Below are 22,820 nucleotides of genomic sequence, written 5' to 3' on the forward strand. Positions count from 1 at the left end.
ACCTTGGAGAAATAGGCTAAAGAAGAGATTTAAGTTGATAGGAGTTCAGCCAATTTGAGTGGAGCAATGGGTTTAGTTCGTTTGAAGTATGCCTTCGGTCGCAAATGGGCAAAGTTTCTAGTTAGATATGATCAATCAATCAAAAGTCCAATAAAATTTTGTTGAACGATGAGCAAATTGTCCTGATTGTGCAAGGTGGATGGGTGCAATTTAACCTTGACACTAACTTTGTGGCGAAGTTGTGTTGCAGCATATGGTAAAGCAGTTTGGGTTAAGTGATCTAAGGTGAAGTAGAGATTATATATCCAAAGTGTCTATCGGATGTGGCATGGAGCATATGCTTCAAAAGTGAGTGTTGGGTAATGGCGCAACAGTAGAATGTCTTTTTAATTTATCGGATATTTAACGATTGAATATCAGCTTCGATAAATTAATGGATAAATTTTTCTTAATAAATGATTGATCTAAGAACGTTGGGTTGATAGATCATTTGTTGCGAGCGCTTGATTTATCCTAGATGTGTTGGGTTGTAAGGTTGTAAATAAAGTTTCATATTGAAAACATATGAGAAAGATCATGAGTTTATAAGGAAAAGATATCTCCATTAGTATTAGATATTTTGGGTAAAACCTAAAAATAAAATCATGAGGGGTTTGACCTAAAGTGGACAATACCATATCATTGTGGAGATATTTAAATTCCTTTTGATCCTAACAATTGGTATAAGAGCTGGACTGTCAGAAGGATTAACCATCGACTGTGCACAAGAGCCATGGTTCAATCGAATCATGTGGGTGGAATATTAACCTTGAATGAAAGAAGTGGGGGCTCCCATGTCCGGATTAAGAGGACCAGATACCAGGTAGGAAGTCCTAGTTGTGGCTAAGCAAGGAAGTCCTAGTAGGTCGGGTGAACCGAGGGGCAGGAAGACTTGGTGGGTTGAGGATCATACATTAGGGAGCCCGTGGTCCTTCGTTTGAGGGGGATTGTTGGGTTGCAAGGTTGTAAATAAAGTGTCACATTAAAAACACATGGGAAAGATCATGGATTTATAAGGAAAAGATATCTCCATTGGTATGAGACCTCTTGGATAAAGTCTAAAAATAAAATCATGAGGGGTTAGGCTGAATGAATTTTAAACATGTGGGTTAGATCCTCTTAATTATTTTAAAATGTACGTTGATCCTGTCCGAAAGCGGAGAAGATGGTAGGTTGGACACGTGGCTCTACGGTTGATTGGATGAACACTCCTCGCTGTTCTTCAAAACCGGGAGCGTTAGTGCCGGGCCAGGAAGGGGTTTCTGACATTGACCCTCCAACGCTTAAGTTGGTCCTTAGCTCAGTGGAGAAGAATAGTATGAAACCTGTAGCAATGAGCGTGTTAAATAATAAAGTATCTGATCATGTCCGAGTACTGAGTCGATGGAGGCTGGGGATGTGGCGCTCTGGCTGGCTGGTCGAAGAGTTCGAAGACGTGGATCCTCTACTGCCGGGAACCTGCAAACACAGCGCAGAACCGAGGAGGGGTTCCCCGGCGATGACCCTCCGACGCTGAAGTCAAATCTCCGGCAGAAAGGAATAGACAAAGATGAAACGAGAACTGTAGCTACAGTATCTTAGTGAGCATATCTCCGTCGAAGTCTGGGGGTTCTTATATAGGACTTCCCAAAGGTGCATGCATGCTTCTCGAGACGTGCATAGTCATCAAAGCAAACCTGGAATGGATGTATCCGGAAAGCGCGTCTGTCGCCATACCTCAATAGCGTGAACATATCTCTGACGCGGCAATGGAAGCTTCCACCGTACGATTCTCTGTTTGACCATGCTGCTGACCCTGCCGCGGACCATGCCTCCTGTCGGCGACACTAGTTCCTAGGAGGATATTGTCATCCGCTCTTTCTGTCCTTTATCGGTCTGCACGGATGGCCCGCTTGGCTAATGCCTTTCCCGAGCCGAGCGGAGGCTACATCAGCTACCGCTTTCCAAGCGGACGCCCGCTCGGCCGGATGTTGTGTCTACTGTTCATGCTATGTCTGTTGTTAGCTGAGCGGGATGGCCGCTCGGTTTCCGCTTCTTCATGCTTGTCTTATGAGCGTCAGAAACTCGGCATCAGGCCGAGCTGTCGAAATGCCGGGTTGGCCGCTCCTCCTGCTGGTCAGGAAGATAATCCGCCCTGTCGAACGTCTGCCGGGTGTTGACCACTTTGACCTCCAGCCGGGGCCCCCCCTCCCTTTTACCATCGGATCAGTATCGCATGCCTCCACCTGTGGATGGAAACTCCTTTTTATAGTGTCACTGTTGCGTATGACATATTTTCTAAAGTATTTTAGGAAAAGATAAGTCAAAAAGTGTCTCTGACACATTTCTTTAAGCGAGCACACAAATCTCTAACGTGATAGGCTGGAAGCTTCTAAAGTACGATTTGCATACTGGACATGCTTTGTTTTTAGTGATATAAACTTCCAAAAGGAGACGGTGAGATATGCTAACTTTGCTTGATCTGAAGGCTTGTTTGGCCAAACTCGCCTGATCTGTGGTCATGGGCTTTTGAATATTTTGACTTTGACATCCACGTCAGTCGCTTTTCCCTGCTTTGACCCATCTTTGGTGGGGGTCCTCTTTATCACCGTATTACAAACCTTCCCCTCAAGTCTAGTTGAAGGAGGTTGTAAGTTCGATTGACTAAACAATTAGTATTTGTTGGTCCCTTGGCGGCCGACTAGAGGGGGTGAATAGCCTGGACAATAAAAAAAAATACAAATTACCTATCTCAATATTATAGCTCGATTAGAATAAACACTTGCATAAAGGGAATTGAGAAACTAATTAATAAAGAGAAAGAGACACAGAGATTTTACTTGGTTTGCAATCAGGGGATTGCTAATTCAAGAAAGTTAAAGCTCACTAAAAATCTCCTTCAGGCGGAGAAGTCTCTTCCAGTAGTTGAAGCATTCAATTAAAAAGCTAAATAAAAGAAAGATCATTTATAAGTGTTGTGTTTACCTACTTGGATCAATGCTATATTTATAGCCCTGATCGGGGCACCTAGAAGGGTTTAGGCGCTTGGATGCTAATACGGGTTATGATAGGTGGATTCTTTGTAGTAAGGAGAAGGAGGATAGAAGGATAAGGGAAGTGAGATAAATATAATAAGTCAAACAGAGCAAGATGAGGATATAGCTATACACTTGGCAAGCAAAGCCCGACTGAGTGTAACGGGTTGCTCGATAGTCAAAGCTCGGCTGAGTGAAGCGGCACTCAACCTGGTACGACATATGGTGGACCGAGAGAATTCCGATCGAGCGAAAGTGTTTCTATACGTTCAGCAAGTGAAAATCGGTTGCGCATAGGGAACCGACCGCGTATAAAGGCATTTAGCCTTATGTAACTCTCAGTATACAGCCGACCAAAGGAAGGTCGATCGAACAAGAGTGTTCATATACACCTGGTAGGTTAAGATCGGGCGAGAGTCAATGACCGGCCGAGCACAAAGGTGTTTATCCTTATGTAGCTCTCAGCATACAGCCGACCAAAGGAAGGCCGATCAAACAAGAGCATTTGTATACGCCTGATAGGTTAAGACTAGCCGAGAGTAAAGGACCGACCGGACTAGCCAAGTATAAAGGCATTTAGTCTTATGCAGGTTGAAACATATTATCAACCAAGCAAGGGCGAGTTAAGTGAAAATATTTGTACACGCTCGGCAGGTAAAGTTCGACTGAGCGTGGAGGATCGACCAAGCGTAAAGGCATTTAGCGTCATATGGTTTTTAGTATATTATCCGCCGAGAAGAGGTAGATCAAGTATAACTGTTCATATATGCTTAGTAGGCAAATCCCGACCGAGTTTAAGGGATCAGTCGGGAACAAAGGTAAATAGCCTTATGACATTCTCTATATTCACCCGGCTGTGTAAAGGCTCACCAAACGCAAGCACTCACAAACGCTAGGCAATAAAAGCCTGGTCGAACATAAAGAACCGACCGAGTATGAATTAGATCTCTTGAACATAGCCGGTCGAGATTAGTATACTAATGGGTATTCTTAATATATATAGAATGGACTTAGGTGATTAACTCAATACATCTGATATATGAGTAATATGAGAATAATATGTGATCGTATGATAACTTAACTAATCTGGCCGGAAATTGTTTCTAGAAGTTTCTGTAGGTACGCTAAACGACAAACAAGGTACATGGGGTACAAAAAAGATTCCTTAAACTATTATTGCAGGTTGTACTTACATCATCTCCTAATAAACTTTAGCAAACTGGGGTCCACCTCATGACTGTGAAGGTTAGATGAGGTGGTATAAAATGGGGAATCCTCTCCACTAGCAAGGTACGTGCAACTTCACCACTCAAACCCTAGTTCCACTTCAGTTCACTGTTCTTCTTCCTTGAGTGAGATAACTAACTTGAGCATCGGAGGACCTAGCCAGGGATTCCCACCCCGGTCTTAGGTCACTAACGCTTTGTTGGTTGGTCTCATAGTGCGCAGGAGGAGAGATCACCCCTTGGAGCATTGATCTACGATTTTCTTGGTGGTGCTTTCTTCATCGGAGTTTCTTCCAGATCTGCTTTAGTTTTCTCAGATCTGTGATTGTTATTCTTCCTCAAAGTCATCGCCTCACTATGCTAAGCACTTCATCTCGTAGCTTTTAGACAAGATCAAATTTGGTAACGTCTGTGGGAACTTTCACTTGAATCTGAGACTACGTGATGGAGGACGCTGGAAAACTCAATACTGCCACCTTAACTCAAGAAGATTTGGAGTTACTCATCAACGCAAGGGTACAAAAGGGATTACAACAACAACAACAAGCGAATACTAGAGGTACCTTGTCAGTAGCAGCAAACCCAGTAATTTCGACTATTGATCAACGGAAAAACTGAGGTATAGAAGAAGATGATCTTGCTTACATAACTCCTACTCCTGGTTCCCCTACTCAACATCCCTGAGCAATTTTTTGTACCCCTATGGAGCAAGGAGGATGAAAACCGGTGCTTCAGGAGTCCTCTGGTGAAGCACCAATAAAAGAAAAATGCAAAGGGAAGATGGTGACCAGTGATAGCTCTCCCGAGAGAATTGTTACTCCTTTCTCTCAGAGGGTTCTTGATGATCCACTACCAAAACACTACTAGAATTTAAATATTGGAGAGTATTCTGGAACTATTGATCCGGAAGATCATCTTCTTAAATTTGAGAATACTGCTTTACACAATTTATTGATGGTGTGAAATGTAGGATATTCCTCATCACATTTGGGGGTGCAGCACAAGATGGTTCAAGAGATTACCGGATAACTCTATTAGACGTTCCAAGGATTTCTGCAAAGTATTTCTTCATCATTTTTCTAGCAATAGAAGGTATCATAAAACTCTTTGGAGTCTTTTCTCTATTAAACAAGAGCCTAAAGAGAGTATTAGAGCATATATTAAAATGTTTAATCAAGTAGCTATTGATGTTCCTAATGCTACTACTGAAATTTTGGTGAGTGTCTTCTCTCAAGGACTCAATGATAATGATTTCTTTAAGGACATAGTGCGAAATCCTCTGACTAATTTTGATTTATTAATTGAGCGAGCTACTGAATTTATTAATATTGAAGAGGCCCAAGCTACTCGCAAGAAGGAGAATGTTGTACCTGTTCTGACTCCAACTAATGATCGATCCACAACTCCTGTTCATCCACCTAGGGGACCTCGTGTAGCTCCTCCTCCACATCACCAACCTGAACTTAGACCCCAAGCAGTACAACATGTGGAGATGCCATAAGAAATCCCAAGAAGGTGGTGTACTTATTATATGTCAGGTACTCATTATACAGAAAATTATTTTGCTCTGAAGAACCAGCGGACGAATAATGCTCAGTATCTTCGACGATCTCCTAACCGACAACCATATCCAAGGTAAAATAGTCCGCTCAAGCTGGAATACCGGGTGACTGAACCACAACAGGGAGTGTTACAGTTACCTGCCATGCCAGCTCGAGCGCCCGAACAAACACAGCCTGAGCTAACAACTTCTCGACAAGAGGAGAATCGAAGCAATGCTGTCCGAGGTAATATCAATATGATAACGGGTGGACCTACTAATGGTGATTCAAACCGGGCAAGGAAATCGTACGCTCGACGATTACAGATCCATGCAGTGGGATGTAACATGGAAAGAGCAGCAGGACCGAAAATTAGTTTCGGACCCAAATATCTGGAGGGGTAGAAGTACCTCATGATGATACGCTAATAATCAAAGTTGTTATAGCTAATTACAATATTTCTCGTACCTTCATTGATACTAGTAGTTCTATTAACAATATCTTCAAAAAAAGCTTTTGATCAATTGTAGATAGATCCGAGTGAGCTTCAGCCCATGGTGACTCCTCTCTATGGTTTCACGGGCAATGAAGTACAGCCGCTCGGACAAATAAAGTTGGCTATATCTTTATGGAAGGAGCCTCTAATGAGAACCAGGAGATCCTATTTCATGGTAGTAGATGCACCTTCTGCTTATAATGTCATACTGGGTCGGTCGACCTTGAATGAATTTCAGGCGGTCATTTCTACTTTATGCCAGAAGGTGAAGTTTCCCGTTGACGTCCAAGTAGGAGAAGTTCGCGGAGATCAGTTATTGGCACGAAAATGTTACATGGAGATCATCAGGACAGAAGCCAACATTGCTCGCAAAACTCAAAAAATGGAAGTCAATGCTGTTCAGGAAAGACCGCCTGGTCTAATATATGAAGAGAAATAAGAAATACAAATACAGGCCGGGCGACCAGAAGCTATGACTTATGTGGCTGCTAATTTGGATCCTCTACTTAAGACCGAGCTGATACAATGCTTGATGCGAAATAATGATGTGTTTGCATGGACCCCCAAGGAAGTCATAGGTGTCTCCCCACTCGTGATGGAGCACTCGTTACACATATATCCAGATGCTCAGCCTGTCAAGCAAAATAAGAGGGATTTTGGAACTGATCAAAATCAGATCATTAAAGAAGAGGTGGATAAACTAATGGAGGTAGGATATATTCGGGAAGTACAATTCCCTAGTTGGTTAGCGAATATTGTCCTGGTCTCTAAACCAAGAAACAAGTGGCGAGTATGTATTGATTTTCGGGATCTCAATAAAGCTTGCCTGAAAGACTACTATCCCTTGCCTCACATTGATCAAGTGGTGGATTCTACAGCTGGTTGTGAATATATTTATATGCTGGATGCCTATCAAGGCTATCATCAGGTCCCTCTTACTAAGGATGATCAAGAAAAGGTTAGTTTTATCACAGCTGAATGTACTTATTGTTATAATGTTATGCCTTTCGGATTAAAAAATGCAGGGGCAACTTATCAAAGGCTTATGAACAAAGTTTTCCAAAAACAGATTGGAAGAAATATGGAGATATATGTAGATGACATATTAATTAAATCTCTTCAGGCTAGTGATTTATGCAAGGATATAGAAGAAACTTGCAGAACCTTACAACAGTATGGACTCAAGCTCAACCATTGCAAATGTTTGTTTGGAGCTAAAAGTGGTAAGTTCCTTGGCTATATGGTGACAGAGTGAGGGATAGAAGCAAATCCTAGCAAGGTTCGAGCACTCCAGGATATAGAACCTCCGCGCAACATGAAAGAAGCCCAGAGATTGACCAGTCGGATCACTGCTTTATCTCGTTTCATCTCTTAATTGGCCGACCGAAGCTTTCATTTCTTCAAGATACTCCAGAAGGCCACTAAATTTCAATGGGATGAGGAATGTGACAAGGCATTCCAGGAGTTAAAAGATTATTTGTCAACCCTACCTGTCTTAGCTAAACCTGTAGTAGGAGAGACTTTATGGGTTTATCTTTAAGCAAATGAGCACGCTGCGGTCTCACTGTTGGTGAGGCAGGAGGGTAAAGAGCAACAACCAGTGTACTTTTCAAGCCATTTATTAAAAGGAGCCGAGTGTAGATATACTACACTCGAAAAATTAGCTTATGCATTGGTGTTAACAGCTAGAAGATTACGTCCTTACTTCTTGTCACATGCAATCATAGTATTAACCAATAGTACTCTTGGTCGAGTGCTTCTTAATCCAGAGGCATCTGGGCGGTTAATCAAATGGACGATTGAACTCAGTGAGTATGACATACAATATCATCCCCGTTCAGCAACTAAAGCACAAGCTCTGGCGAATTTTATAACAGAAGTACAAGGTCCAGAAGAAGAAGAAATCTGGAAAATTTATGTGGATGAGTCTTCTACTAGACAGGGAAGTGGAATTGGAATTCTTCTTATATCTCCAAGAGAAGACAGGGTTCAACTTTTCGTCCAACTAAATTACAGGGCCACTAATAATGAAGCAGAATATGAAACATTGATAGCCGATTTACAAGCCGCTCAGCATGTAGGAGCCACTCGGGTGTGTATTTATTCTGATTCTCAATTGGCAGCACAACAGTTAACAGGTAACTTTGAAATCAGTAATGACCGACTCAAGCTATATGCAGAAGCATTTGGTAAACTAAGGGTTGAATTTTAAGAAGTAAATATACAAAAGATTCTTTGATCAGAGAATCAGGTAGCGGATGAATTAGCTAAATTAGCTTTAGCAATAATACCCTGGAACTTGGACCAACCTGTAGAACAAACAGTACTGGTATCTTATATTGAGAGGCAGACCGATGTAGAAATACAGGGTGATTGGAGGACACCGATTATACTATTCTTGCAACAGGGAGTTCTGCCAGTGGATGAAGAGCAAGCTAGAGTCTTTAAGAAGAGGGCCGCTCGATACACTTTAGTAGGTGATCATCTTTATAAGAGGGCTTTCTCTAGCCCTCTACTCAAATGCGTTGGACCAGAAGACATACAATATATTCTACAAGAAGTTCATCAGGGATCATGTGGTAGCCACCTCGGAGGAAGATCTTTAGCTCGTAAAATATTATTGGCATGATATTTCTGACCTACTCTATAGGAAGATGCAACTCGACTTGTAAGAACATGCATGCCTTGTCAAAAGTATCAGAATATCTCACATCATCCTACTCAGCTATTGAGAACTTCGATAGTTTCTTGTCCTTTTGATCAATGGGGTATGGATATAGTAGGTCCATTTTGTTGGAGCAATCCCAATGGTCCGTGGGACCATGTGTTTTGGTGTTTGGGTAAAGGGTTTAATTTAGGTTCACCCTTGTATTTGATATGTGTACTTGAGTTGTGCAGGACTGTAGGATACACATGTGACTCAGGTTGATGGCTTCGGGTCCGGTGAACGATGGAGCATCCGAGGGACCGTGGACAAGGCAGCAAGGACAAGGGCCGAGGGAAGCGACTTCGTGGCATACGTGAAGGATGGCATTGGAGACGAGCCACGGGCTTGTATGCATCCGAGGGACGAGAGCCAAAGGAAGTAGGCTTGAAGGCAAGAGGTCAAAGCTACAAAGGAAGCGCCAAATGAGTCGTAAGGGTGAGGGTACGAGCGCATGAGAGATTGTACTCGGAGTAAAATCCTAGTTCTAGGGTTTTACTATAGCGTTACTGTAGCAGTAATGTAGCAGTCGACTGCATGTTTTAGCAGTCGACTGGGTGTGAACAGAATGCTTCTGTTCGTTCGGTCAGTGTGGGTCAGTCGACTGCTAGTTTTAGCAGTCGACTGGTATCGAGCCTTTGGGATGTAACGGTCGAATTTCCACAGAGGGTAGTCGACTGCATGTTTTGGCAGTCGACTGGTAGCCGGAGTTATATAACCAAGGCTTGGAAGCTTGGTTATCCCTGACGAAATTAGACTTGGTTAAGGTCTAATTAGTAGTCTACAAGTGCTCAAGAGTTTCCCTTGTGTCCAAGAGGTCGTGGTGAGGTTTCTCCACCCACAAGGAGGTTTGAGCTAGTCGGAGGTTTTCCGAGGACTAATCCACCGACGGATAGGGATCGGCCACCTTACGGACAACCGTGGAGTAGGAGCTTTATCTCCGAATCACGTAAATCGGCGTGTGTTGGTTTGCTTGCTCTTTCTTGTTCTTTGTATTTGTATTTAGCTTTCGTATTTATGTTTGTATTATTTGTATTCCGCTGCGAAACTAACAAATATGTAGAAAATGATCGATTTGGGGGCGTCGCCTATCCAACCCCCCTTCAAGCCGGCCACCGATCCTCCAACAAGTGGTATCAGAGCGAGGCCGCTCTCCATTGGACTAACCGCCAAGGAAGCAAAGATGACCGGCTTAATTGAACCGCCAAAGCTTGAAGGTAGAGGCTTATGCGACATCACGTATTGGATGATGAAGATGGAGGTTTTTTTCAACACGGATTGGGACACCATGATGGTGGTCAAAGAGCCGTTTGAAGTCCCTAAAGACAAGAAAGGGAAGAAGTCCCGATCACGACATTGGACGGAGGAGCAAACCACACTATCAAAGGCAAATGATAAGGTAATATCCATTTTGATTGATATTGTGCCTAATGACATGATGAGCTGTGTAGAAAAATACGAGAACGCTCACGATTTGTGGAGCAAGATAAAGAAGGTTCAATGGGAAGAACCTTTGCCTACACAAGAAGAAGAAAAATTCGAAGAAACGGATGAAGAAGCTCGAGTAGAGGAGGAGCAACCAGAAGGTGACGATCACTCAACATCCGAGGAGAAGAAGGATGAAGAAAGGCCATACACAAGTGTGGATGAGGAAGATGAGTCATCATCAACATCCTCAAGAATTGAAGAAGAATCCAAGACAAGTGAAGAGGATGAAGAAGAGGTCTTGGAAGTGGTTAACCTAGCAAGCACCTCCACCGAAGTGAAGTTAAAGGACCATATCACTTGCTTCGGGTGCAATGAGAAGGGACACTATAAGAGTAGATGTCCTATGCGTAAGAAGAAGGTAGCTCCTAAACTCAATTCAATTCATTTTGAATCTAATTTGAGTTGTAGGAAGAAGAAGGAGAAAAAGCACATAGTGTGCTTCACGTGTGGTGAGCGGGGTCACTACCACACCAAATGCCCAAGGAAGAAAGAAATCAAAAAGTTGGCGCATTTAAAGAAGTGGGAGAAGAAGAAGAGGAGTTTAAATCAAGGGGGAGCTTCAAGGGTAAGGGAGGTATATCCTAACTTGAAGTTTAATTCAAATTTAAACTACTCCATGCATGTTAGAAATAATTGCTATTATTTACCCATGCATAATTTTAGATTTAAATATCATGATAGAAGTAGGGTAAATGTAGATCATAACCCTAGAAAATCCATTCATGATAACTCTAGAAATGGTAGACATAAGGAGACCCAAGGCATTAATCCCAAAAAGGGGAGACATATGCCTAGAAAAATGGATAGGTCTAGGAATGCTCATGGTGGACATGTTGATTCTAGGTTTAGGAACCTAGAAAGGGAAAATCAAGCTTTGAAGGTAAAGCTTGATAAATTGGAGAAAACCCTAGAAAGATTCAATGTTGGATCTAAGGGTTTGGTTATGGTGTTGGGTAGTTAAAGACCCAACAATGATAGATCGGGTTTGGGATACCGATCTAGTGTCTCCAAGGCTAAGGGAAAGTCTTATGCTAGGGTTGCATATGACTATAGCAAGGAGAAGCTAATAAATGGCAAGGGAAAGCCATTTAATGGTAAGGTTAAATTAACCAAGGACAAGGTGTCCAAGGTTAAGAAGGTTAGGTTTGTAGGCCAAGTGTCACCGGAAGGGCACCAATGTGGCCTAGTCATTGTGGATGAGTCACCTAGGGAGGTGGCTAAGGTTAAGAGCTCTAGGGGGAGCTCAAAGAGTCATGTTGGGACCCATGGACAATGGATCTCAAGTGGGTTTTACTTGGGAGTCTAGGGAAGTCATGGGATGTGCCAAATGGTTTGGAGACGGATTTGAGTCTCAACCTTAGGGAATTGGCACAATTGGTTTGTGTTTCATGCTTAGAAATATGACATTGGGGTCATATTGCATGATAATTAGTTTTTGATGTATAGATGCCATATAAAACAATTCTAGGGATGCATTATGGGTTAGTATGGGCAAATACATCAAGAGGAAGCCAAAACTAGGGCTTTAGGTCAAGTTTCAATTGAACTTTTTAGCTAGTTTTGGATTTTGTGTCAATCTTGGGATTGGTGATAGACATATTTTTATATATATTTTTCCCAAGTAGACATTGATATAATAGACCTCTCCATAAAATTTGAGGATTTTTGGAGGTCTGTGGAATTTCTGGCGCATTTCTGAAGTTGGCCAGAAAAGGTTGATTTTTGCATGAATAGTGTAATAGTCGACTGGTACAGTTACCAGTCGACTGGTAATAGTGTTTTTGAGTACAGAATGTCTCTGTAAGCTCGTTTTCATGGGGGCAGTCGACTGGTACTTCTTGCAGTCGACTGATACCAGTCTGAAAGTGTTTTCAGCATTAGATTTTGATCGGGTCAGCTCGTATAGATGTATGAGATCCATGGCGGATAAATACATGAGTTTAGGGTCAATTTGGATGACAAGTTTTCAACAATTGGAATATTGTTGGAGAACTTTTTGGATGTTAGGCAAAGGGGGAGAAGTAAGGTTTAGTTGGGAAAACCTTAGTGCCTTTACGTATGGGGAGCCTTCTGATAGGTTCTTAAATATCCCTGTGGGAAAATCCTAGCTCATTGGGGAGCATAGGTGTAGGGGAGCCTTGGGATAGGTTCCAATGCATGTTGCATTTTGTTTCGGTGGTGTAAGTCCAAGTGTGTAGCCTTGGCAACGTAAGTCCAATCGGCGGTGTAAGTCCAAGTGTGTAGTCTTGGCAACGTAAGTCCATTCGGCGGTGTAAGTCCAAGTGTGTAGCCTTGACAACGTAAGTCCATTTATTTTAGCATATTATTTTGCTATTTGTTTTCCCTAACTTAAACGTATTGCCAAACACCAAAAAGGGGGAGATTGTTGGAGCAATCCCAATGGTCCGTGGGACCATGTGTTTTGGTGTTTGGGTAAAGGGTTTAAGTTATGTTCACCCTTGTATTTGATATGTGTACTTGAGTTGTGCAGGACTGCAGGATACACATGTGACTCAGGTTGACGGCTTCGGGTCCGGTGAAGGATGGAGCATCCGAGGGACCGTAGACAAGGCAGCGAGGACAAGGGCTGAGAGAAGCGACTTCAAGGCATACGCGAAGGATGACATTGGGGACGAGCCACGGGCTTGTATGCATCCGAGGGACGAGAGCCAAAGGAAGTAGACTTGAAGGCAAGAGGTCAAAGCTGCAAAGGAAGCGTCAAATGAGTCGTAAGGGTGAGGGTACGAGTGCATGAGAGATTGTACTCGGAGTAAAATCATAGTTCTAGGGTTTTACTGTAGCGTTACTGTAGCAGTAATGTAGCAGTCGACTGCATGTTTTAGCAGTCGACTGTTGCAGATGACTGGGTGCGAACAGAATGCTTCTGTTCGTTCGGTCAGTGTGGATCAGTCAACTGCTAGTTTTAGCAGTCGACTGGTATCGAGCCGTTGGGATGTAACGGTCGAATTTCCACAGAGGGTAGTCGACTGCATGTTTTGGCAGTCGACTGGTAGGCGGAGTTTTCAACCCGTGACCTATATAACCAAGGCTTGGAAGCTTGGTTATCCCTGATGAAATTAGACTTGGTTAAGGTCTAATTAGTAGTCTACAAGTGCTCAAGAGTTTCCCTTGTGTCCAAGAGGTCTTGGTGAGTTTGTGGTGAGGTTTCTCCACCCACAAGGAGGTTTGAGCTAGCCGGAGGTCTTCCGGGGAGTAATCCACCGACGGATAGGGATCGTCCACCTTACGGACAGTCGTGGAGTAGGAGATTTATCTCCGAACCACGTAAATCGGCGTGTGTTGGTTTGCTTTCTCTTTCTTGTTCTTTGTATTTGTATTTAGCTTTCGTATTTGTGTTTGTATTATTTGTATTCCGCTACGCAACTAACATATACGTAGAAAGCGATCGATTTGGGGGCGCCGTCTATCCAACCCCCTTTCAAGCCGACCACCAATCCTCCAACACATTTCACTTGGCAACTGCGCAGAGAAGGTTTCTATTGGTGGTTGTGGATTATTTCTTAAAGTGGGAAGCTGAACCGTTGGCAAGAATAAATGAAAACGCAATTATTAAGTTCTTATGGCAGCACATTATTTGCAGATTTAGTATTCCATATAAATTAGTTTCTGATAATGGGAAACAATTTCAAGGAGAAATAATCAGATAATGGTGCGCAGGATATGGTATCACACAAGCATTCACCTCTGTGGCATATCCACAGAGCAATGGACAAGTGGAAGTAACTAACAGAGAAATTATCAGAGCACTCAAAATTAAATTAGAGCATGTTGGTGGTAGCTGGGTAGATGAGTTACCTAGCGTGTTATGGGCATATCGTACCACTCCACGAGAAGCTACGAGAATAACACCATTTTAGTTAGTATATGGTGGCGAAGCAGTAGTCCCCATTGAAGTTGAGGTGGAATCTGATCGAAGGCAATTATATGATGAGGATAATGCAAGTCAGCGTCTTATGGAGCTTGATCTGATAGAAGAAGTTCGGGACAAGGTACCAACTCGTCTTATATCATACCGACAGTGAATGAGGCAAAACTACAATAAAAGAGTCATCCCCTGATTCTTCCAAGTAGGGGATCTAATATGGAAACGCATCAAGCCCATGGGAGATGTTAGTAAATTGGCACCACAATGGGGAGGACCATACAAAATCATACAGAAGCTTGCTTTGGGCTCTTATTATCTCCAAGACGCGGAAGGAAGGAATCTCAAGCGACCTCACAGTGCAAATTACTTGCAACAATACAGAGCTTAACAAGTACGCCTGTAATTCATCCATGTATTTCATTTAGTTTTTGAATATAATGGAGAAGTGCAGGCATCCATCCTTCAAAAAAAGTGTACATCTTCTTGAATAAACAAATCAATTCTCCCTCCGATCGTGTTTTCTCTGCTCAGCACTAGTTGATCGGGGACCTTAAGGAGTAACCTACCTGGTGTTACGCACCGCAAGTGTACGATTACGTCGTCAGTAATAATAAAAGATATCATATCCACATGGATTGGTTGTAATCACTAGAGACGTCTCAAGGTGAATTAGCTAAACAAACGATTACAAGATCATTTACAACTAAAATTAGAGGTAAGGGTTAAATGCAGAAATTCAATTTTATAAAGATTCTAGGAGTCTTGGTTTCTTTGTGATATTCATTGATGTAATGCAATCTACCAAACCTTGCCCTCAATTGCAATGTGTTTGTAATAAGTCATCAGTTATCTTCTGCATAAGATATCGATCAAGAACTCACATCTAAGTCTTAAGAAATTAAAGATTAATGATCCCTACGAAGTCCGTTAGCGGGGCAACCCTGTCACGACGCCCCTCGGTCATACGACATAGAAACACATTACAATCAATTCACATTAAGATATAGAATTAAGCACATCAATCTGTCCTACTTCTTTGTAAATTCTTGTTTTACCCCTAAAGGTAATCCCCTAAAAGGTCCGTTAGCAGGGCAACCCTATCACGACGCCCCTTGATCATACGATTTAGCGAATTCCTCTACAAGATTCCACAAGAGATACAAACAACCAATTAAGAATGGGAATTAGGCACAAAACACAATAATCCAATACAAGATTGATTGATACAAAACATAGCAATATCCTTGAATCAAGAAGATGGCAAATCCATTGAATCTTACATCGAATTACATCACAAATACTCCCTCCTTCCTAGAACAAGAATCTACTCCATAAAGAATGGGGAAAGGGTCGAAGACAAGAAGATCCAAGACATTGCAATCCAAATTAAAGAAATAGAAAGGAAAGCTTATCTCGATACGATGAGTGATCTTTAGAACTAATCCTCCACCCTTGGAGTCGAATCTTGGACAGAAATCGCCTTCCGGATTGCTGGAATCTCGCCCAAGAACCCCTCTTCCCAAGGGAGAGCCTTCCCTTTCAAAAGGGAAGAAGCTCTATATATAGAGGAGGCAATTTGGGCACCACACGACCCAGGACACGACCGTGTGAGATCCACACGGCCAGGGCAATCCTCCTCTCGGCCAGGGTCACATGGCCGTGTGATCCTCACACGGCCGTGCCATGTTCCACATCTGCTTGCTTACACTGCCGTGTGAAACCACATGGCCTTGCCAATGCTCGTCTCTGGATGTGTTGCACGGCCGTGTGGCACACACAGCCATGTCAATTTTTGACTCTGGAAAGGCTGCACGGCCGTGTGAAGCCACACGACCTAGGCATTCTTGGTCACTGGAAGGTGTTGGAATGTATACTAAAAGCCTAGCTTTTGTATAAATATTTATTTAAAAATAAGAATTACATTGGTCAAATATCTACATTTATGATAAGTGTAGATGTCCATTTAATTTATATTGTAGATAACATGGTGTGAGGAGATACACAGAAGATCATGTCATCAGTTCCTTATAAATTATAAATAGTAGCTCACAACCAAGATGGAATGGGACAAACCATTGGAGTAGTTGTAGTGTAATTTGGTATTAGTTTATCTTGACTATAAAATTACACTAGTACACTATGAGTGTATTGAGCAAGACCATTTGAGGTAGTTTCTTTTTATACTGACTATATAAAAGAACAAAACCTCTGTTATTATGGAAGTGTGTACTCTTAATCATGATATAATAACAAGCACATATATTTAATATTTATTTCTTTAATTTATCAAAGGGTGCGATTTAGTTCGTTGAATCAATAGGCCCGATAGGTTGGGAAATTATATTATTTATATGGTGTGTTATTGATTATAGAATGAAACTATGTCCTAGTAATCTAGGTTGATGATGTCCCCTTGAGGAACTCATAAGGATTGTCATGTAAACCCTGCAGATGGACCTAGTCCGGCATGACAATGAAGTTGAGTGGTACTACTCTTGGAGCTAGATATTAATTAAGTGAGTTGTGACTAGCTCATTTAATTAGTGGACATTCAATATCTTAAACATAGGGAGATTAATGCACTCATAATAAGAAAGAGTCCTTAATGTAATTTGGGATTGACGCGGTAGTTCAATAATAACTCTTTAGTGGTATGAGTTATTATTGATGAACTTGAAGGGGGTCGACCAAGCATTGTTTTGGAGCTCATGTAGTGGTCGGCCAAGTCATGCTTGGTGACCAAGCATGGGGCCAGCCATAGGTAAAGGAAAAAGGAAGTTTTGTTTAAAACAAAATTTTGTTAAAATCCTTGCTTATTTGTAGTTATCTACAATGGTTAAAAGAGAGATTTTATTTTGTTAAAATCTTTCCTTTTTTGTAGTTATCTACAATGGTTAAAAGAAGGATTTTAATTTCCTTTTATAGTCATCCTCATGGATTTAAAAGAGATTTTTAAATTTTTAAAATCTTTCCTTTTATAGCTATCTATAAAAGGATAAAAGAGAGATTTTATTTTGTTAAAATCTTTCTTTATTTGTAGTTATCTATAATGTTTAAAAGAGAGATTTTAATTTTTGATAAAACTTTCTCTTTTTGTAATCATGATTTAAAAAGAAGAAGTTTTAATTAATCTTTCCTTTTTTGTAGTTGTCTATATGTTTTAAAACAGAGAGATTAATTTTAAAACTTTCCTTTATTGCCATGTACAATAGAAAATTTAGAAAAAAGAGATTTTAATTGTTGTTAAAATTTCCTTTTTTAAAGGGAGGCCACAAATAAGGAAGTTTTAATTATGTTTAAAACTTTCCTTTTTTTCCTTGACCAAGGATTATAAAAGAGAAGGAGAGGGTGCCTCATGAGGATAGATAACCCTATTCTATTCCTCTCTCTTTTCCTTGGTGTGGTCGGCTCCCTCTCTTCTCCTTACTTGTGGCCGGCCCTCTCATCCCCTCATCCATCATGGGCCGGCGGCACAAGTAATGTTCATCTTCATCTAGATCCAAGGACATACAAGGGACCTCTCTTCCTCACCTTTGGCTGGAGGCAATTTCATCCTTATTTTGCTAAGGCTGGCGGAACAAAGAGAGGAAGAAAGCTTGTATTCGGTTGCTTGGAGGAGAAGAAGAAGAGAAGGTAATTTCCTATTTTAGCAACCCTTGGTGGCTCGAGAGTCTTGGAGGAGAAGAAGTGGTTCAAGTGGATTCCATCTTGGTAGTTCGTTGCCCATACAACGTCCAAGAGGAGGAGAGGAATACAATAGAAGATTAAGAGGTCTTTAGCTACAAAGAAAGGTATAACTAGTTATTTGTTTCCGCATCATAACTAGTTCATGTTCTTTGTATAGATCTTGAAAAACCAAACACAAGAGGTTATCGATTTTAAGTTATCATTTTTGTTATCGATTTTATGTTTTCGATTTCATGTTTCAATATTGTGTTTCTATTGAGGTCTCTATAGTTAAACCTAGTTTACTGTAAGAAGTTAAATATCTGATTTCTTTGTGAGACTTTGTCTAGGAAGTGGTGGATGATCCCATACCCAAGAAGGCCTAGTGCCTCGCCATGTTTAACCTGAAAGCCGATCTTTGAAATAGATATTTGATAACTTCTGTAATATGATTTAGCTTAGGAAGATCACATCGGTTAAACTTGGAGTAAAAATGTTTAGTATCGTTTCCAATCCAAGTTTAACTTCTGAAGGGAAATTTGGATTAATAATGTTAAGCATCATTTGCAATCTAAATTTAACTTCAGTAGAACACAAGGGTAGCTAAGATAGTTCTATGCTTGTACAAATTTTTGTATAGGGGAACTAGGATGATATTCCGAGTAGCAACCAACAGAAGGACTACACGACCGTGTAATTATACACAACCGTGCACTGGCTGGCTGGAGAAAGGTGGCACGGCCATGTAACTTCACACGGCCAGGACACTCCCCTTTGCTGTTGCTACTGCACGACCCCTCATCACCACACGAGTGGGATCATTTCCCTTTGTAAGGCCGTGTGGCACTCATCGCCAAGGTCGTTCTCCTCTATTTGGTTGTAGAATTAGCCACGAACATCAATTCTTCTCCAAATTTGACTCCTGAAAGCATAAAATGCACAAGAGCAGATATTCGAACAAAGAAAAGTATTTATGCTAAAAGCAAAGCAAGGAACATGAAAGTGCATAGACAAAGCATGTATAAAACATAAGAATGTGCGTCAAAACATGCTAGACAAGTGTATAAAGTCTACTCACATCACCTAGCTTCCTTAAGGAGAACCGGAGACTTTAAACTCTTAACAGTCGAGCAACGACTATAAACTTTCGATCATGTTTCCTCAGCTCAACACTAATCGATCGGGGACCTTAAGAAGTGACCGGCTTGGCTTCCTTAAGGGGAACTGGAGTCTTTAAACTTTTAACAGTCGAGCAGCGACTATAAACTTTCGAGCGTATTTCTCCCGTCCAGTACTAGTCGATCGGGGATCTTATGTTGGGTGCTACTTGGAATTCTGTTTTATTTCCCTTGTACAAAAATTTGTACAAGCACAGAAATTTTCCTAGCAACCTATGTGTTCTTCAGAAGTTAAACTTGGATTGGAAACAAAACTTAACATTTTTACTCCAAGTTCAACCCATGTGTTCTTCAGAAATTAAACTTGGATTGGAAACGAAACTTAAAATTTTTACTCCAAGTTCAACCCATGTGTTTTTCAGAAGTTAAACCATATTATAGAAGTTGATTAAATATCTATTTCAACGATTGGCTTCCAGGTCATGGCGAGGCACTCGACCTTCTTGGGTATGGGATCATCCACCACTTTCTAGACAAACCCTTTCAAAGAAATTGAATATTTAAACTCCTTACAGTAAACCCTAGGTTTAACTACAGAGACCACAATTGAAGCTCAAAATCGCTAGAATCTTGTGTTGGTATTTCAGGATCCATACAAAGAAAAACTAAACTAGTACGCAGCGGAATAAATAACTAGTTGTATCTTTCCTTATAACTAAAGACCTCTTGATCTTCTGCTGTATTCCTCTCATTTTCTTGGACGTCGTGTGGGCAACGATCTACCAAGACAATACCACCGGAACCACTTTTTTGCCTCCAAGACTTTCGGCCACCAAGGGATGCTAGAATAGGGGGCCTCCTTCCCTTCTTCTTCTCCTCCAAGTAACCGGCCACAAGAATGTTGGGTGCTACTTGGAATTTCGTTCGGTTTCCCCTGTACAAAAATTTGTACAAGTACAGAACTTTACCTAGCTACCCTTGTGCTCTACTGAAGTTAAACTTGGATTGGAAACAAAACTTAACATTTTTACTCCAAGTTCGTTCTTCAGAAGTTAAACTTGGATTGGAAACGAAACTTAACATTTTTACTCCAAGTTCAACCCATGTATTCTTCATAAGTTAAACCATATTACAGAAGTTGATTCAATATCTATTTCAAGGATTGACTTCCAGGTTAAACATGACGAGGTACTGGGCCTTCACAGGTATGTGATCATCCAACACTTTCTAGACAAAGCCTTTCAAAGAAATTTGATATTTAAACTTCTTACAGTAACCTTAGGTTTAACTACAGAGACCTGAATAGAAGCACAAGATCGAAATGCAAAATCTAAATAAAAAATCGATAGCACAAAATCGAAACATAAAATCGCTAGCCTCTTGTGTTGGTATTTTAGGATCCATACAAAGAACACAAACTAATTAATTTGAAGTAGAAACAATTAATTAGTTATACCTCTCTTTGTAGCTAAAGACCTCTTGATCTTCTGTTGTATTCCTCACCTCCTCTTGGACGTCGTGTGGGCAACGATCTACCAAGACAACACCACCCGAACCACTTCTTTGCCTCTAAGAATTTCAACCACCAAGGGATTTCAAAATAGGAAACTTCCTTCTCTTCTTCTTCTCCTCCAAGAAACCGGCGACCTATGTGTTCCTTCTCTACTTCTTCTTCAAACCGTGACCACAAAGCTGAGATGGGCACCGACCCTAGAGGGAAGAAAAGGGAGGAAGGAAGAAGGAGATGCCGCCGGCCTCAAGAGAAAGAGAGAAGGAAAAGGGCCGACCACCAAAAGAGAATAAAAGAGAGGGCTTAGAGAGATGTGTTGTTCCCATAAAGCACCCTTTACCTGTTTTTTATAATCCTTGGTCATGGCAAAAAATAAAATTTTAATAATAATTAAAATCTCTCTTTTTTAAATTTCCTATTATGATAGCTACAAAAGGAAAGTTTTAAATTTAATCTCTCTCTTTTAAACATTGTAGATGATTACAAAAAAGGAAAGATTAAAAATTAAAACATCTCTTTTAAATCATGATTACAAAATAGAAAAGTTTTATCAAAATTAAAATATCTCTTTTAATCATTATAGATAACTACAAAAAGGAAAGATTTTAACAAAATTAAAATCTCTCTTTTAATCCTTTGTAGATAGCTATAAAAGGAAAAAGTTTAAAATTTAAAACTCTCTTTTAAAACCATGTGGATGACTATAAAAGGAAAGATTTTAACAAAAAATAAAATCTTCCTTTTATTCCTTTAGTGGATGCTAAAAAGGAAAGTTTTAAACAAAATTAAAATTTCCTTTTAATCCAATCATGGCCGGCCATCTCTTGGTCAACAAAAAAGGAAAAACTTTAAAATTAAAATCTCTCTTTTAAATCTCTTTGTGGATAGCTATAAAAGGAAATATTTTACAATTAAAATTCCTCTTTTAAATCCCTTCATGGATGGCTAGAAGGAAAGATTTTAATAAAAATAAAATCTCCCTTTTAATTTCCTTGTGGCCGGCCCCTTGCTTGGGCACCAAGCAAGGCTTGGTCGGCCACCTCTTGGGCTGCAAGCAAATACTTGGCCGACCCCCTTGCACTAAGCAAGGATGTGTCTGGCCCATTACTTGGGTAAGAAGTGGACTTGGTGGATACAAAGCTTTATAGAGGCTACAACAGGGACCTAGAGAAGGAATTGGTTTTGGTCTCCCGATGAGCTTGAGCTTCCTGTGTTCGACCCGAACACCCAACTCAAGTTCATCAATAATAACTCATACCAATAAAGAGTTATTATTGAACTACTGCACCAATCCCATATTACATTATGGACTCCTTCTTATTATGAGTGCATTAATCTCCCTGTGTTTAAGATATAGAATGCCCACTAATTAAATGAGTTACTGACAACTCACTTAGTTAATATCTAGCTCCAAGAGTAGTACCACTCAACTTCATTGTCATGCCGGACTAAGTCCACCTGCAGGGTTTACATGACAATCCTTATGAGCTCCTCAAGGGGACATCATCAACCTAGATTACTAGGACACGATTTCCTTCTATAATCAACAACACATCATATAAATAATATTATTTCCCAACTTATCGGGCCTATTGATTAAACAAAATAAATCTCAACCATTGATAAATTAAAGAAATAAATACTAAGTATACGTGCTTATTATTATATCGGGATTAAGAGTACGCACATCCATAATAACAGAGGTTTTGTTCTTTTATGTAGTCAGTATAAAAAGAAATAACCTCAAATGGTCCTACTCAATACACACAGTGTACTAGTGTAATTTTATAGTCAAGTTAAATTAATACCAAATTACACTACAATCATTCCAATGGTTTGTCCCAATTCATCTTGGTTGTGACCTACTATTTATAATTTATACAGATATGATAACATGATCTTCTGTGTGACACCACATACCATGTTATCTTTAATATAAATTAAATGGATAACTGCATTTAACTAAATACAGACATTTGACCAATGTGATTCTCATTTCAAACTAAATGTTTATACAAAAAGATAGACTATTTATATACATTCTAACAATCTCCCACTTATACTAAAAGACTATGCTGCCATATATGCTGTCATACATTTGATTCCCATCCCATCAATATACCCATAAAAAG

Source organism: Zingiber officinale, chromosome 3B (assembly GCF_018446385.1).
Source record: "Zingiber officinale cultivar Zhangliang chromosome 3B, Zo_v1.1, whole genome shotgun sequence".
NCBI classification, from domain to species: domain Eukaryota; kingdom Viridiplantae; phylum Streptophyta; class Magnoliopsida; order Zingiberales; family Zingiberaceae; genus Zingiber; species Zingiber officinale.